Source organism: Oncorhynchus nerka, unplaced genomic scaffold (genome assembly GCF_034236695.1).
Source record: "Oncorhynchus nerka isolate Pitt River unplaced genomic scaffold, Oner_Uvic_2.0 unplaced_scaffold_1057, whole genome shotgun sequence".
Taxonomy (NCBI): Eukaryota; Metazoa; Chordata; class Actinopteri; order Salmoniformes; family Salmonidae; genus Oncorhynchus; species Oncorhynchus nerka.
Window position 1 is genome coordinate 42,477 of NW_027040259.1, and position 18,442 is coordinate 60,918.

The 18,442-nt window shown below is 48.6% G+C and overlaps 1 pseudogene; it reads right to left on the minus strand.

The window, feature by feature from the left end:
* Positions 1–1,445: 1,445 nt before the first annotated feature.
* The window catches only part of LOC135570185 (microtubule-associated protein RP/EB family member 3-like), a 29,263-nt pseudogene continuing 12,266 nt past the window's right edge, over positions 1,446–18,442 (minus strand).

Sequence of the window (18,442 nt, forward strand, 5' to 3'; positions counted from 1 at the left end):
GGCAGGTAGGTGGGTGGAGGGAGAGGTAGGTAGGGTGGAGGGAGAGGCAGGTAGGTGGGTGGAGGAGAGGCAGGTAGGTGGGTAGAGGGAGAGGCAGGTAGGTGGAGGGAGAGGCAGGTAGGTGGAGGGAGAGGCAAGTAGGTGGAGGGAGAGGCTGGTGGGGTGGGGAGAGGCAGGTAGGTGGAGGGAGGCAGGTAGGGTGGAGGGGAGAGGCAGGTAGGGGAGGGAGAGGCAGGTGGGTGGAGAGAGAGGGGTAGGAGGTAGGTAGGTGGAGAGAGTAGGGGTAGGAGGTCGATAGGTGGAGAGAGGGGTAGGAGGAGGTGGAGGTAGGTGGAGAGTAAATATCACAGTTACAAAGGTATTCAGACCCTACTCAGCAATTCGTTGAAGCACCTTTGGCAGCGAATACAGCCTCAAGTCTTGGGTATGACGCTACAAGCTTGGCACACCTGTATTTGGGGAGTTTCTCCCATTCTTCTCTGCAGATCCTTTCAATCTGTCAGGTTGGATGGGGAACTTTGCTGCACAGCTATTTTCAGGTCTATCCAGAAAGGTTCGATTGGGTTTAACTCCGGGCTCTGGCTGGGTCACTCAAGGACATTCAGATACGTGTCCCGAAGCCACTCCTGTGTTGTCTTTGCTGTGTGCATAGGGTCGTTGTCCTGTTGGAAGGTGAACCGTCGCCCCAGTCTGAGGTCCTCTGGAGTAGGTTGTCATCAAGGATCGCTCTGTTCATCTTTCCCTCGATCCTGACTAGTCTCCCAGTCCCTGCCGCTGAAAAACATCTCCACAACAGAGATAGAGATGGTTCCTGGTTTCCTCCAGATGTGACACTTGGCATTCAGCACAGAGTTCAATCTTGGTTTCATCAGACCAGAGAATCTTGTTTCTGAGAGTCGTTTAGATGCCTTTTGGTAAACTCCAAGCGGGCTGTCATGTGCCTTTTACTGAGGAGCGGCTTTAGTCTGGCCACTCTACCATAAAGGCCTGATTAGTGGAGTGCTGCAGGACCTCCCCCGATTGCTCAGTTTGGCCTGGGAGGCCAGCTCTAAGAAGAGTCTTGGTGTTTCCAAACCTCTTCCATTTAAGACAGGTCTGTGCCTTTCCAGATCATGTCCAATCAATTGAATTGAACACAGGTGGACTCCAACCACATCTCAAGGATGATCAATGGGAAACCGGATGCACCGGAGATCCATTTCAAGTCTCATAGTAAAGGGTCTGAATATTTATGAAAATAAGGTATTTCTGTTTTGTATTTGTAATACATTTTCTAAAAAACAGTTTTCGCTTTGTCATTATGGAGTATTGTGTGTAGATTGAGGATTTTTAAAATACATTTTAGAATAAGGATGTAACATAACACTTTCCCGAAGGCACTGTAAATCAAACATTTAGAAATAAAAATATAAAGAGAATAAATTAGGTACTTCTTTGATAAGAATTCTTATTTTCATGTTTGTATTTCTGTGTGTGTGTGTGTGTGTGTGTGTGTGTGTACCTGCTGGTTCAGTTCTAGTATCTCAGCGTCTGACGCTCTGGTGGGCATCGCCCTGCGGATGGGGGCGGACTGTATCTGCCTCGGGGGGGCGTGGAATGTCTTGGTCGCCGTGGGAGACGTCCTCTGGGGGCCTGGACACACAACCAATCTTAACCACTCTCACTAGCACCCAATCAACAGCTACCTACATCAGTTCTACTATAATAACCTGAAAAAACTACTTGCTAAAAGTTCAAACAAACACAGGAAAACAAAGCACCTGTTTCAGACCGTAGAGGGAGAAAACAAAGCACCTGTTTCATACCGTAGAGGAAGAAAACAAAGCACCTGTTTCAGACCGTAGAGGAAGAAAACAAAGCACCTGTTTCAGACCGTAGAGGAAGAAAACAAAGCACCTGTTTCAGACCGTAGAGGAAGAAAACAAAGCACCTGTTTCATACCGTAGAGGAAGAAAACAAAGCACCTGTTTCAGACCGTAGAGGGAGAAAACAAAGCACCTGTTTCAGACCGTAGAGGAAGAAAACAAAGCACCTGTTTCATACCGTAGAGGGAGAAAACAAAGTCAAAACCCTTTATAGCAGCACATGAACACAGGCAGGATGGATCACTTTTACATGGGGTGGAGGAAGAGGAGGGTCATTTGGGTTTGTGGAAATGAGATGACCTGGTGAGGACATGATGATGTAGCAGAGGAGGTGTGTACCTGGGTTGGGTGAGGACATGATGATGTAGCAGAGGAGGTGTGTACCTGGGTTGGGTGAGGACATGATGATGTAGCAGAGGAGGTGTGTACCTGGGCTGGGTGAGGGGATGATGATGTAGCAGAGGAGGTGTGTACCTGGGCTGGGTGAGGACATGATGATAATGATGTAGCAGAGGAGGTGTGTACCTGGGCTGGGTGAGGACATGATGATGTAGCAGAGGAGGTGTGTACCTGGGTTGGGTGAGGACATGATGATGTAGCAGAGGAGGTGTGTACCTGGGTTGGGTGAGGACATGATGATGTAGCAGAGGAGGTGTGTACCTGGGCTGGGTGAGGACATGATAATGTAGCAGAGGAGGTGTGTACCTGGGCTGGGTGAAGACATGATGATGTAGCAGAGGAGGTGTGTACCTGGGCTGGGTGGGGGGACATGATGATGTAGCAGAGGAGGTGTGTACCTGGGCTGGGTGAGGACATGATGATGTAGCAGAGGAGGTGTGTACCTGGGCTGGGTGAGGACATGATGATGTAGCAGAGGAGGTGTGTACCTGGGCTGGGTGAGGACATGATGATGTAGCAGAGGAGGTGTGTACCTGGGCTGGGTGAAGACATGATGATGTAGCAGAGGAGGTGTGTACCTGGGCTGGGTGAGGACATTATGATGTAGTAGAGGAGGTGATATGATAAGAGGGTGTGTTTGTACCTGGGTTGGGTGAGGGGCGCCCTCCTGCCCCTGGCGTGGGCCACAGGGTCATACTCCTTCCCATCGTAGTTGGCATCAAAAACTTCTTAAACCACTGGATGAACTCAAAGTTATCCTGAAACCTCCCTTCACCAGCCTCTACTGGGATGATCTGAGACAGAGAGACAGAGATACTTTATTCACCCTTCACCAGCCTCTACTGGGATGGTCTGAGACAGAGAGATACTTTATTCACCCTTCACCAGCCTCTACTGGGATGGTCTGAGACAGAGAGACAGAGAGATACTTTATTCACCCTTCACCAGCCTCTACTGGGATGGTCTGAGACAGAGAGATACTTTATTCACCCTTCACCAGATGGGATCTGAGACAGAGAGACAGAGATACTTTATTCACCCCTTCACCAGCCTCTACTGGGATGGTCTGAGACAGAGAGACAGAGATACTTTATTCACCCTTCACCAGCCTCTACTGGGATGGTCTGAGACAGAGAGATACTTTATTCACCCTTCACCAGCCTCTACAGGGATGGTCTGAGACAGAGAGATACTTTATTCACCCTTCACCAGCCTCTACTGGGATGGTCTGAGACAGAGAGACAGAGATACTTTATTCACCCTTCACCAGCCTCTACTGGGATGGTCTGAGACAGAGAGACAGAGATACTTTATTCACCCTTCACCAGCCTCTCTACTGGGATGGTCTGAGACAGAGAGACAGAGAGATACTCTTATTCACCCTTCACCAGCCTCTACTGGGATGGTCTGAGACAGATACTTTATTCACCCTTCACCAGCCTCTACTGGGATGGTCTGAGACAGAGAGACAGAGAGATACTTTATTCACCCTTCACCAGCCTCTCTACTGGGATGGTCTGAGACAGAGAGACAGAGAGATACTTTATTCACCCTTCACCAGCCTCTCTACTGGGATGGTCTGAGACAGAGAGACAGAGAGATACTTTATTCACCCTTCACCAGCCTCTACTGGGATGGTCTGAGACAGAGAGATACTTTATTCACCCTTCACCAGCCTTCTACTGGGATGGTCTGAGACAGAGATACTTTATTCACCCTTCACCAGCCTCTACTGGGATGGTCTGAGACAGAGAGATACTTTATTCACCCTTCACCAGCCTCTACTGGGATGGTCTGAGACAGAGAGACAGAGAGATACTTTATTCACCCTTCACCAGCCTCTACTGGGATGGTCTGAGACAGAGAGACAGAGAGATACTTTATTCACCCCTTCACCAGCCTCTACTGGGATGGTCTGAGACAGAGAGACAGAGAGATACTTTATTCACCCTTCACCAGCCTCTACTGGGATGGTCTGAGACAGAGAGATACTTTATTCACCCTTCACCAGCCTCTACTGGGATGGTCTGAGACAGACAGAGAGATACTTTATTCACCCTTCACCAGCCCTCTACTGGGATGGTCTGAGACAGAGACAGAGAGATACTTTATTCACCCTTCACCAGCCTCTACTGGGATGGTCTGAGACAGAGAGACAGAGAGATACTTTATTCACCCTTCACCAGCCTCTACTGGGATGGTCTGAGACAGAGAGACAGAGAGATACTTTATTCACCCTTCACCAGCCTCTACTGGGATGGTCTGAGACAGAGAGAGAGATACTTTATTCACCCTTCACCAGCCTCTACTGGGATGGTCTGAGACAGAGAGATACTTTATTCACCCTTCTCTACTGGGATGGTCTGAGACAGAGAGACAGAGAGATACTTTATTCACCCTTCACCAGCCTCTCTACTGGGATGGTCTGAGACAGAGAGACAGAGAGATACTTTATTCACCCTTCACCAGCCTCTCTACTGGGATGGTCTGAGACAGAGAGACAGCCTCTCTACTGGGATGGTCTGAGACAGAGAGACAGATACTTTAACCCTTCACTAGTCTCTCTACTGGGATGATCTGAGACAGAGAGATATTAGACCCAACCAAATCATGAGAAAACAAAAAGATAATTACTTGACACATTGGAAAGTATTAACAAAAAAAACCGAGCAAACTAGAATGCTATTTGGCCCTAAACAGAGAGTACACAGTGGCAGAATACCTGACCACTGTGACTGACCCAAAATTAAGGAAAGCTTTGACTATGTACAGACTTAGTGAGCATAGCCTTGCTATTGAGAAAGGCCGCCGTAGGCAGACATGGCTCTCAAGAGAAGACAGGCTATGTGCTCAATGCCCACAAAATGATGTGGAAACTGAGCTGCACTTCCTAACCTCCTGCCCAATGTATGACCATATTAGAGAGACATATTTCCCTCAGATTACACAGATCCACAAAGAATTCGAAAACAAATCCAATTTTGAAACTCCCATATCTACTGGGTGAAATTCCACAGTGTGACATCACAGCAGCAAGATTGTGACCTGTTGCCACGAGAAAAGGGCAACCAGTGAAGAACAAACACCATTGTAAATACAACCCATATTTATGTTTATTTATTTTATCTTGTGTCCTTTAACCATTTGTACATTGTTAAAACACTGTATATATATATATGACATTTGTAATGTCTTTATTGATTTGAAACTTCTGTATGTTTACTGTTTAATTTTTATAGTTTATTTCACTTTATATATTATCTACCTCACTTGCTTTGGCAATATCGTCATCTCCCGTCTGGATTACTGCAACTCGCTGTTGGCTGGGCTCCCTGCCTGTGCCATTAAACCCTACAACTCATCCAGAACGCCGCAGCCCGTCTGGTGTTCAACCTTCCCAAGTTCTCTCACGTCACCCCGCTCCTCTCTCTCTCAATTTGTAAGTCGCTCTGGATAAGAGCGTCTGCTAAATGACTTAAATGTATGTAAATGTAATATCAACACATGTTTCCCATGCCAATAAAGCCCTTGAATTGAGATACTTTATTCACCCTTCACCAGCCTCTACTGGGATGGTCTGAGACAGACTTAACCCTTCACCAGCCTCTCTACTGGGATGGTCTGAGACAGACAGGGACTTTAACCCTTCACCAGCCTCTCTACTGGGATGGTCTGAGACAGACTTTAACCCTTCACCAGCCTCTCTACTGGGATGGTCTGAGACAGACTTTAACCCTTCACCAGCCTCTCTACTGGGATGGTCTGAGACAGACTTTAACCCTTCACCAGCCTCTCTACTGGGATGGTCTGAGACAGACTTTAACCCTTCACCAGCCTCTCTACTGGGATGGTCTGAGACAGACTTTAACCCTTCACCAGCCTCTCTACTGGGATGGTCTGAGACAGACTTTAACCCTTCACCAGCCTCTCTACTGGGATGGTCTGAGACAGACAGGGACTTTAACCCTTCACCAGCCTCTACTGGGATGGTCTGAGACAGACTTTAACCCTTCACCAGCCTCTCTACTGGGATGGTCTGAGACAGACTTTAACCCTTCACCAGCCTCTACTGGGATGGTCTGAGACAGACTTAACCCTTCACCAGCCTCTACTGGGATGGTCTGAGACAGACTTTAACCCTTCACCAGCCTCTACTGGGATGGTCTGAGACAGAGAGACAGAGATACTTTATTCACCCTTCACCAGCCTCTCTACTGGGATGGTCTGAGACAGAGAGACAGAGAGATACTTTATTCACCCTTCACCAGCCTCTACTGGGATGGTCTGAGACAGACTTTAACCCTTCACCAGCCTCTCTACTGGGATGTTCTGAGACAGACTTTAACCCTTCACCAGCCTCTCTACTGGGATGGTCTGAGACAGACTTTAACCCTTCACCAGCCTCTCTACTGGGATGGTCTGAGACAGACAGGGACTTTAACCCTTCACCAGCCTCTACTGGGATGGTCTGAGACAGACAGGGACTTTAACCTTCACCAGCCTCTCTACTGGGATGGTCTGACACAGACTTTAACCCTTCACCAGCCTCTCTACTGGGATGGTCTGAGACAGACTTTAACCCTTCACCAGCCTCTCTACTGGGATGGTCTGAGACAGACTTTAACCCTTCACCAGCCTCTCTACTGGGATGGTCTGAGACAGACTTTAACCCTTCACCAGCCTCTCTACTGGGATGGTCTGAGACAGACTTTAACCCTTCACCAGCCTCTCTACTGGGATGGTCTGACACAGACTTTAACCCTTCACCAGCCTCTCTACTGGGATGGTCTGAGACAGACTTTAACCCTTCACCAGCCTCTCTACTGGGATGGTCTGAGACAGACAGGGACTTTAACCCTTCACCAGCCTCTCTACTGGGATGGTCTGACACAGACTTTAACCCTTCACCAGCCTCTCTACTGGGATGGTCTGAGACAGACTTTAACCCTTCACCAGCCTCTCTACTGGGATGGTCTGAGACAGACTTTAACCCTTCACCAGCCTCTCTACTGGGATGGTCTGAGACAGACTTTAACCCTTCACCAGCCTCTCTACTGGGAGAGGGGTGGGAGATCTTGGATTCAAACAAAAATGAAGTAAAACAAGCTTATGTGTATACCTACATGTGTATACCTACAAACCATCTTGATCTTGTGAGCTTAGTGCATTAGGAAAGTATTCAGACCCTTTGACTTATGCCACATTGTGTTACGTTACAGCCTCAAAAACGCTTTTTTGAATTTTTTACTCACAAAACAAACAAAATATATACGCTTTACTCAGTACTTTGTTGAAGCACCTTTGGCAGCGATTACAGCCTCAAGTCTTGGGTATGACGCCACAAGCTTGGCACACCTGTATTTGGGGAGTTTCTCCCATTCTTCTCTGCAGATCCTTTCAACCTGTCAGGTTGAATGGGGAGCGTCGCTGCACAGATATTTTCAGGTCTCTCCAGAGATGTTCGATCAAGTTCAAGTCCGGACAATCAGAGACTTGTCCCGAAGCCACTCCTGTGTTGTCTTGGCTGTGTGCTTAGGGTCGTTGTCCTGTTGGAAGGTGAACCTTCACCTCCAGTCTGAGATCCTGAGCGCTCTGGAGCAGGTTTTCATCAAGGATCTCTGTACTATGCTCTCCCAGTCCCTGCAGCTGAACAACATCCCCATAGCATGATGCTGCCACCACCATGCTTCACTAGTCTCCCAGTCCCTGAACAACATCCATACAGCATGATGCTGCCACCACCATGCTTCACTAGTCTCCCAGTCCCTGCCGCTGAACAACATCCCCACAGCATGATGCTGCCACCACCATGCTTCACTAGTCTCCCAGTCCCTGAACAACATCCATACAGCATGATGCTGCCACCACCATGCTTCACTAGTCTCCCAGTCCCTGCAGCTGAACAACATCCCCACAGCATGATGCTGCCACCACCATGCTTCACTAGTCTCCCAGTCCCTGCAGCTGAACAACATCCCCACAGCATGATGCTGCCACCACCATGCTTTACTAGTCTCCCAGTCCCTGCCGCTGAACAACATCCCCACAGCATGATGCTGCCACCACCATGCTTCACTAGTCTCCCAGTCCTGCAGCTGAATAACATCCCGACAGCATGATGCTGCCACCACCATGCTTCACTAGTCTCCCAGTCCCTGCAGCTGAACAACATCCCCACAGCATGATGCTGCCACCACCATGCTTCACTAGTCTCCCAGTCCCTGCAGCTGAACAACATCCCCACAGCATGATGCCACCACCATGCTTTACTAGTCTCCCAGTCCCTGCCGCTGAACAACATCCCCACAGCATGATGCTGCCACCACCATGCTTCACTAGTCTCCCAGTCCCTGCAGCTGAACAACATCCCCACAGCATGATGCTGCCACCACCATGCTTCACTAGTCTCCCAGTCCCTGCCGCTGAACAACATCCCCACAGCATGATGCTGCCCCCACCATGCTTCACTAGTCTCCCAGTCCCTGAACAACATCCATACAGCATGATGCTGCTTCACCGTAGGGATGGTGCTAGGTTTCCTCCAGACTTGGCATTCAGGCCAAAGAGTTCAATCTTGTTTCTGAGAGTCGTTTAGGTGCCTTTTGGAAAATTCCAAGCGGGCTGTCATGTGCCTTTTCCTGAGGAGTGGATTCCGTCTGGCCACTCTACCTTAAAGGCCTGATTGGTGGAGTGCTGCAGAGATGGTTGTCCTTCTGGAAGGTTCTCCCATCTCCACAGAGGAACTCTAGGACTCTGTCAGTGTCCATCGGGTTCTTGGTCAGGGAGGTCCCCAGGCCCTTCTCCCCCGATTGCTCAGTTTGACTGGGCAGCCAGCTCTATGAAGAGTCTTGGTGGTTCCAAACTTCTTCCATTTAAGAATGATGGAGGCCACTGTGTTCTTGGGGACCTTCAATGCTTCAGAATGATGGAGGCCACTGTGTTCTTGGGGACCTTCAATGCTGCAGAATGATGGAGGCCACTGTGTTCTTGGGGACCTTCAATGCTGCAGAATGATGGAGGCCACTGTGTTCTTGGGGACCTTCAATGCTGCAGAATGATGGAGGCCACTGTGTTCTTGGGGACCTTCAATGCTGCAGAATGATGGAGGCCACTGTGTTCTTGGGGACCTTCAATGCTGCAGAAATGTCTTGGTACCCTTCCCCAGATCTGTGCCTCGACACAATCCTGTCTCCGAGCTCTACGGACAATTCATTCGACCTCAAGGCTTGGTTTTTGCTCTGACATGCACTGTCAACTGTGGGACCTAATATTGACAGGTGTGTGCCTTTCCAAATCATGTCCAATCAATTGATTGTAGAAACATCTCAAGGATGATCAATGGAAACAGGATGCACCTGAGCTCAATTTCGAGTCTCATAGGAAAGGGTCTGAATACTAAATAAGGTATTTTTGTTTTTATTTTTTGCAAACATTTCTAAAAACGTGTTTTTGCTTTGTCATTCTGGGGGTATTGTGATGTCATTCTGGGGTATTGTGATGTCATTCTGGGGGTATTGTGATGTCATTCTGGGGTATTGTGATGTCATTCTGGGGGTATTGTGATGTCATTCTGGGGTATTGTGATGTCATTCTGGGGGTATTGTGATGTCATTCTGGGGTATTGTGATGTCATTCTGGGGTATTGTGATGTCATTATGGGGTATTGTGATGTCATTCTGGGGGTATTGTGATGTCATTATGGGGGTATTGTGATGTCATTCTGGGGGTATTGTGATGTCATTACGGGGTATTGTGATGTCATTACGGGGGTATTGTGATGTCATTCTGGGGTATTGTGATGTCATTCTGGGGGTATTGTGATGTCATTACGGGGTATTGTGATGTCATTATGGGGGTATTGTGATGTCATTCTGGAGGTATTGTGATGTCATTCTGGGGTATTGTGATGTCATTCTGGGGTATTGTGATGTCATTCTGGGGTATTGTGATGTCATTCTGGGGTATTGTGATGTCATTCTGGGGTATTGTGATGTCATTCTGGGGTATTGTGATGTCATTCTGGGGGTATTGTGATGTCATTACGGGGTATTGTGATGTCATTCTGGGGGTATTGTGATGTCATTCTGGGGGTATTGTGATGTCATTACGGGGTATTGTGATGTCATTATGGGGGTATTGTGATGTCATTCTGGGGTATTGTGATGTCATTCTGGGTGTATTGTGATGTCATTCTGGGGGTATTGTGATGTCATTCTGGGGTATTGTGATGTCATTCTGGGGTATTGTGATGTCATTCTGGGGGTATTGTGATGTCATTCTGGGGGTATTGTGATGTCATTCTGGGGTATTGTGATGTCATTCTGGTTATGGGGTATTGTGATGTCATTCTGGGGTATTGTGATGTCATTCTGGGGTATTGTGATGTCATTCTGGGGGTATTGTGATGTCATTCTGGGGTATTGTGATGTCATTCTGGTTATGGGCATTCTGGTTATGGGGTATTGTGATGTCATTCTGGGGTATTGTGATGTCATTCTGGGGTATTGTGATGTCATTCTGGGGTATTGTGATGTCATTCTGGGGGTATTGTGATGTCATTCTGGGGTATTGTGATGTCATTCTGGGGGTATTGTGATGTCATTCTGGGGTATTGTGATGTCATTCTGGGGTATTGTGATGTCATTCTGGGGTATTGTGATGTCATTCTGGAGTATTGTGATGTCATTCTGGGGTATTGTGATGTCATTCTGGGGTATTGTGATGTCATTCTGGGGGTATTGTGATGTCATTCTGGGGTATTGTGATGTCATTATGGGGTATTGTGATGTCATTCTGGGGTATTGTGATGTCATTCTGGGGTCATTGTGATGTCATTCTGGGGTATTGTGATGTCATTCTGGGGGTATTGTGATGTCATTCTGGGGTATTGTGATGTCATTCTGGGGGTATTGTGATGTCATTCTAGGGTATTGTGATGTCATTCTGGGGGTATTGTGATGTCATTCTGGGGTATTGTGATGTCATTCTGGGGGTATTGTGATGTCATTCTGCGGGGTATTGTGATGTCATTCTGGGGGTATTGTGATGTCATTCTGGGGTATTGTGATGTCATTATGGGGTATTGTGATGTCATTCTGGGGTATTGTGATGTCATTCTGGGGGTATTGTGATGTCATTCTGGGGTATTGTGATGTCATTATGGGGGTATTGTGATGTCATTCTGGGGGGTATTGTGATGTCATTCTGGGGTATTGTGATGTCATTATGGGGTATTGTGATGTCATTCTGGGGGTATTGTGATGTCATTCTGGGGTATTGTGATGTCATTCTGGGGTATTGTGATGTCATTCTGGGGGTATTGTGATGTCATTCTGGGGGTATTGTGATGTCATTCTGGGGTATTGTGATGTCATTCTGGGGTATTGTGATGTCTGGGGTATTGTGATGTCATTCTGGGGTATTGTGATGTCATTCTGGGGGTATTGTGATGTCATTACGGGGTATTGTGATGTCATTCTGGGGTATTGTGATGTCATTCTGGGGGTATTGTGATGTCATTACGGGGTATTGTGATGTCATTATGGGGGTATTGTGATGTCATTCTGGGGTATTGTGATGTCATTCTGGGTGTATTGTGATGTCATTCTGGGGGTATTGTGATGTCATTCTGGGGTATTGTGATGTCATTCTGGGGTATTGTGATGTCATTCTGGGGGTATTGTGATGTCATTCTGGGGTATTGTGATGTCATTCTGGGGTATTGTGATGTCATTCTGGTTATGGGGTATTGTGATGTCATTCTGGGGTATTGTGATGTCATTCTGGGGTATTGTGATGTCATTCTGGGGTATTGTGATGTCATTCTGGGGGTATTGTGATGTCATTCTGGGGTATTGTGATGTCATTCTGGTTATGGGCATTCTGGTTATGGGGTATTGTGATGTCATTCTGGGGTATTGTGATGTCATTCTGGGGTATTGTGATGTCATTCTGGGGTATTGTGATGTCATTCTGGGGGTATTGTGATGTCATTCTGGGGTATTGTGATGTCATTCTGGGGTATGTCATTCTGGGGTATTGTGATGTCATTCTGGAGTATTGTGATGTCATTCTGGGGTATTGTGATGTCATTCTGGGGGTATTGTGATGTCATTCTGGGGTATTGTGATGTCATTCTGGGGGTATTGTGATGTCATTCTGGGGTATTGTGATGTCATTATGGGGGTATTGTGATGTCATTCTGGGGTATTGTGATGTCATTCTGGGGTATTGTGATGTCATTCTGGGGTATTGTGATGTCATTCTGGGGGTATTGTGATGTCATTCTGGGGTATTGTGATGTCATTCTGGGGGTATTGTGATGTCATTCTAGGGTATTGTGATGTCATTCTGGGGGTATTGTGATGTCATTCTGGGGTATTGTGATGTCATTCTGGGGTATTGTGATGTCATTCTGCGGGGGTATTGTGATGTCATTCTGGGGGTATTGTGATGTCATTCTGGGGTATTGTGATGTCATTATGGGGTATTGTGATGTCATTCTGGGGTATTGTGATGTCATTCTGGGGGTATTGTGATGTCATTCTGGGGTATTGTGATGTCATTCTGGGGGTATTGTGATGTCATTCTGGGGGTATTGTGATGTCATTCTGGGGGTATTGTGATGTCATTCTGGGGTATTGTGATGTCATTATGGGGTATTGTGATGTCATTCTGGGGGTATTGTGATGTCATTCTGGGGTATTGTGATGTCATTCTGGGGTATTGTGATGTCATTCTGGGGTATTGTGATGTCATTCTGGGGTATTGTGTGTGGATTGAGGGGAAAAAAATATTTTATCCATTTTAGAAAAAGGTTGTAACGTAACAAAATTTGGAAAATGGAAAGGGGTCTGAAAACATCCCAAACTGTACATTGTGTTTTGGCTACACGGATACAGTCTGGCCACGATTCAAACTGTTTAAGCCCCTCCCTCTCCCTCCACGATATGGCTGCACCAATCAGCATCCTCTGATAATCTGTGGGGGTAGTTGAGTTGATGACGACAACGAGAAGCGCCTATACTTGGCGCTGAAGTTGAAAATCATAACAACAATGGCTGCTGGACTTCCTGACGGGCCGCCCACCAGTGGTAGGTAACAACACATCCGCCCACCAGTGGTAGGTAACAACACATCCGCCCACCAGTGGTAGGTAACAACACATCCGCCCACCAGTGGTGGGTAACAACACATCCGCCCACCAGTGGTGGGTAACAACACATCCGCCCACCAGTGGTAAGGGTAGGTAACAACACATCCGCCCACCAGTGGTAAGGGTAGGTAACAACACATCCGCCCACCAGTGGTAAGGGTAGGTAACAACACATCCGCCCACCAGTGGTAAGGGTAGGTAACAACACATCCGCCCACCAGTGGTAGGTAACAACACATCCGCCCACCAGTGGTAGGTAACAACACATCCGCCCACCAGTGGTAGGTAACAACACATCCGCCCACCAGTGGTAGGTAACAACACATCCGCCCACCAGTGGTAAGGGTAGGTAACAACACATCCGCCCACCAGTGGTAAGGGTAGGTAACAACACATCCGCCCACCAGTGGTAAGGGTAGGTAACAACACATCCGCCCACCAGTGGTGGGTAACAACACATCCGCCCACCAGTGGTGGGTAACAACACATCCGCCCACCAGTGGTGGGTAACAACACATCCGCCCACCAGTGGTAAGGGTAGGTAACAACACATCCGCCCACCAGTGGTAAGGGTAGGTAACAACACATCCGCCCACCAGTGGTAAGGGTAGGTAACAACACATCCGCCCACCAGTGGTGGGTAACAACACATCCGCCCACCAGTGGTGGGTAACAACACATCCGCCCACCAGTGGTGGGTAACAACACATCCGCCCACCAGTGGTAAGGGTAGGTAACAACACATCCGCCCACCAGTGGTAAGGGTAGGTAACAACACATCCGCCCACCAGTGGTAGGTAACAACACATCCGCCCACCAGTGGTAAGGGTAGGTAACAACACATCCGCCCACCAGTGGTAGGTAACAACACATCCGCCCACCAGTGGTAAGGGTAGGTAACAACACATCCGCCCACCAGTGGTGGGTAACAACACATCCGCCCACCAGTGGTAAGGGTAGGTAACAACACATCCGCCCACCAGTGGTAGGTAACAACACATCCGCCCACCAGTGGTAAGGGTAGGTAACAACACATCCGCCCACCAGTGGTAGGTAACAACACATCCGCCCACCAGTGGTAAGGGTAGGTAACAACACATCCGCCCACAAGTGGTGGGTAACAACACATCCGCCCACCAGTGGTAGGTAACAACACATCCGCCCACCAGTGGTAGGTAACAACACATCCGCCCACCAGTGGTAGGTAACAACACATCCGCCCACCAGTGGTGGGTAACAACACATCCGCCCACCAGTGGTGGGTAACAACACATCCGCCCACCAGTGGTAGGTAACAACACATCCGCCCACCAGTGGTAGGTAACAACACATCCGCCCACCAGTGGTAAGGGTAGGTAACAACACATCCGCCCACCAGTGGTAGGTAGCAACACATCCGCCCACCAGTGGTGGGTAACAACACATCTGCCCACCAGTGGTAAGGGTAGGTAACAACACATCCGCCCACCAGTGGTAGGTAACAACACATCCGCCCACCAGTGGTAAGGGTAGGTAACAACACATCCGCCCACCAGTGGTAAGGGTAGGTAACAACACATCCGCCCACCAGTGGTAAGGGTAGGTAACAACACATCCGCCCACCAGTGGTAAGGGTAGGTAACAACACATCCGCCCACCAGTGGTAGGTAACAACACATCCGCCCACCAGTGGTAAGGGTAGGTAACAACACATCCGCCCACCAGTGGTAGGTAACAACACATCCGCCCACCAGTGGTAGGTAACAACACATCCGCCCACCAGTGGTAAGGGTAGGTAACAACACATCCGCCCACCAGTGGTAGGTAACAACACATCCGCCCGCCACGCTGATCCTCAACACGGGGAACCTCAGGGGTGCGTGCTCAGTCCCCACCTGTACACCCTGTTCACTCATGACTGCAAGGCACGACTCCAACACCACCATTAAGTTTGCCGATGACACGACAGTGGTAGGCCTGATCAACGACAAGACAGCCAATAGGGAGGACGTCAGAGACCTGGCCATGTGGTGCCAGAACAAGAACCTCTCCCTCAACGTGATCAAGACAAAGGAGATGATTGTGGACTACAGATTTTATTTGACATACAAACATAGTCCCTATTCATTTGAGCCGGAATACACTGACGAGGAGTTGAGACAATTACGGACAGACTTGTGGTGACTGGCTGGGTAGACTGGAAGAGGACAGACTAGTGGTGAAGGCTGGGTAGAATGGAGGAGGACAGACTAGTGGTGATGGCTGAGGTAGAATGGAGGAGGACAGACTAGTGGTGATGGCTGGGTGGAATGGAGGAGGACAGACTAGTGGTGATGGCTGGGTAGAATGGAGGAGGACAGACTAGTGGTGATGGCTGGGGTAGAATGGAGGAGGACAGACTAGTGGTAATGGCTGGGTGGAATGAAGGAGGACAGACTAGTGGTGATGGCTGGGGTAGAATGGAGGAGGACAGACTAGTGGTGATGGCTGGGGTAGAATGGAGGAGGACAGACTAGTGGTGATGGCTGGGTAGAATGGAGGAGGACAGACTAGTGGTGAAGGCTGGGAAGAATGGAGGAGGACAGACTAGTGGTGATGGCTGGGTAGAATGGAGGAGGACAGACTAGTGGTGATGGCTGGGGTAGAATGGAGGAGGACAGACTAGTGGTGATGGCTGGGGTAGAATGGAGGAGGACAGACTAGTGGTGATGGCTGGGTAGAATGGAGGAGGACAGACTAGTGGTGATGGCTGGGTAGAATGGAGGAGGACAGACTAGTGGTGATGGCTGGGGTAGAATGGAGGACAGACTAGTGGTGATGGCTGGGTAGAATTGAGGAGGACAGACTAGTGGTAATGGCTGGGTAGAATGGAGGAGGACAGACTAGTGGTGATGGCTGGGGTAGAATGGAGGAGGACAGACTAGTGGTGATGGCTGGGGTAGAATGGAGGAGGACAGACTAGTGGTGATGGCTGGGGTAGAATGGAGGAGGACAGACTAGTGGTGATGGCTGGGGTAGAATGGAGGACAGACTAGTGGTGATGGCTGGGTAGAATTGAGGAGGACAGACTAGTGGTAATGGCTGGGTAGAATGGAGGAGGACAGACTAGTGGTGATGGCTGGGGTAGAATGGAGGACAGACTAGTGGTGATGGCTGGGTGGAATGGAGGAGGACAGACTAGTGGTAATGGCTGGGTGGAATGGAGGAGGACAGACTAGTGGTGATAGCTGGGTAGAATGGAGGAGGACAGACTATAGTGGTAATAGCTGGGTAGAATGGAGGAGGACAGACTAGTGGTGATGGCTGGGGTAGAATGGAGGAGGACAGACTAGTGGTGATGGCTGGGGTAGAATGGAGGAGGACAGACTAGTGGTGATGGCTGGGGTAGAATGGAGGAGGACAGACTAGTGGTGATGGCTGGGGTAGAATGGAGGAGGACAGACTAGTGGTAATGGCTGGGTGGAATGGAGGAGGACAGACTAGTGGTGATTGGCTGGGTAGAATGGAGGAGGACAGACTAGTGGTGATGGCTGGGTAGAATGGAGGAGGACAGACTAGTGGTGATGGCTGGGTAGAATGGAGGAGGACAGACAAGTGGTGATGGCTGGGTAGAATGGAGGAGGACAGACTAGTGGTGATGGCTGGGGTAGAATGGAGGAGGACAGACTAGTGGTGATGGCTGGGGTAGAATGGAGGAGGACAGACTAGTGGTAATGGCTGGGTAGAATGGAGGAGGACAGACTAGTGGTGATGGCTGGGTAGAATGGAGGAGGACAGACAAGTGGTGATGGCTGGGTAGAATGGAGGAGGACAGACTAGTGGTGATGGCTGGGGTAGAATGGAGGAGGACAGACTAGTGGTGATGGCTGGGGTAGAATGGAGGAGGACAGACTAGTGGTGATGGCTGGGTAGGATGGAGGAGGACAGACTAGTGGTGATGGCTGGGTAGAATGGAGGAGGACAGACTAGTGGTGATGGCTGGGTAGAATGGAGGAGGACAGACTAGTGGTGTTAGTGTACCTTGTCTACACCCATTCTCTTGAAGGAGGCCTGTAGGACCTTGAAGTTTTTGATGAACTCATGTTCCAGCCGGGCTGAGAACTTCACCTTCTTCAGCAGGACACAGCCAGGGAACAACATGTCCATGAACTGACAATACGCTGCACCTACACACACATTATTTACAAGTTATCAATTATTAGGACTAGGTCGTGATTCATTTATACAGTTGTATCAACATGAGGCATTTACAAGTTATCAATTATTGTTAATGAAATGAAATGTATGTGCGTGTTACCTGAACACAGTTGTTCTACCTTGGTGTAGGTGAGTCGTAGAGAGTCGTTGACCCAGGACAGCATCTCATGACGACTCAGGTTCTCCAGAGCCGAAGAGATGGAGAATACATTCACCGCCATCAGCCTGCAACACACAGGTGTTTACATTATATAATTACAACGTATACGCCTCTAGTCAGTCTATAGGGAGGTAGATCAGTGACACCTCTAGTCATTCTATAGGGAGGTAGATCAGTGATACCTCTAGTCAGTCTATAGGGAGGTAGATCAGTGACACCTCTAGTCAGTCTATAGGGAGGTAGATCAGTGATACCTCTAGTCAGTCTATAGGGAGGTAGATCAGTGATACCTCTAGTCAGTCTATAGGGAGGTAGATCAGTGACACCTCTAGTCAGTCTATAGGGAGGTAGATCAGTGATACCTCTAGTCAGTCTATAGGGAGGTAGATCAGTGATACCTCTAGTCAGTCTATAGGGAGGTAGATCAGTGACACCTCTAGTCAGTCTATAGGGAGGTAGATCAGTGATACCTCTAGTCAGTCTATAGGGAGGTAGATCAGTGACACCTCTAGTCAGTCTATAGGGAGGTAGATCAGTGATACCTCTAGTCAGTCTATAGGGAGGTAGATCAGTGATACCTCTAGTCAGTCTATAGGAGGTAGATCAGTGACACCTCTAGTCAGTCTATAGGGAGGTAGATCAGTGATACCTCTAGTCAGTCTATAGGGAGGTAGATCAGTGATACCT